We start from the raw sequence: 488 nt of genomic DNA, 5'->3' as shown, positions 1-488 counted from the left end.
CGAGATATTCAGGTGTTCCGGTATATAATATTCACCCTGTATATGAATATTTTTGTTCACTTTTGTTCACTTCTATTTTATATATGTTTAACTACTACTTACTTTTATATATGAAGAGACATATATATACATATATATAATTTGTAACATATACATTTATAAATTTATTAAGTTTAAAGTATTTTGAATTTAATTATATCTTTATATGTGTTACAGATTTAGAGTTTGCAACAACATTATTAGAAGAAGCTAAACGTCGTGGTAAGAAAATAATCATTATTGTTATTGTTGTTATTTTTATTATTAATGCATTATGAATTCTTTTGCAATAAATTCTTATAAATAATAAAACAAAGTTAAGCCAGTAGAACATGATGTATTTTTGCCTGCTAGAATGCTTCTATACTGGAAACCTCTTCTTGTCTATTTTATTTGAACTTATAAAGTCTGCTGACCATTGTAGGATGCGTTCCACAATTCAATTTTGG

This window comes from Odontomachus brunneus, unplaced genomic scaffold, assembly GCF_010583005.1.
Source record: "Odontomachus brunneus isolate Ranch 3 - 2012 unplaced genomic scaffold, Obru_v1 Obru_scaffold_086, whole genome shotgun sequence".
NCBI lineage: Eukaryota > Metazoa > Arthropoda > Insecta > Hymenoptera > Formicidae > Odontomachus > Odontomachus brunneus.
Note: the sequence above shows the minus strand (reverse complement) of the source record.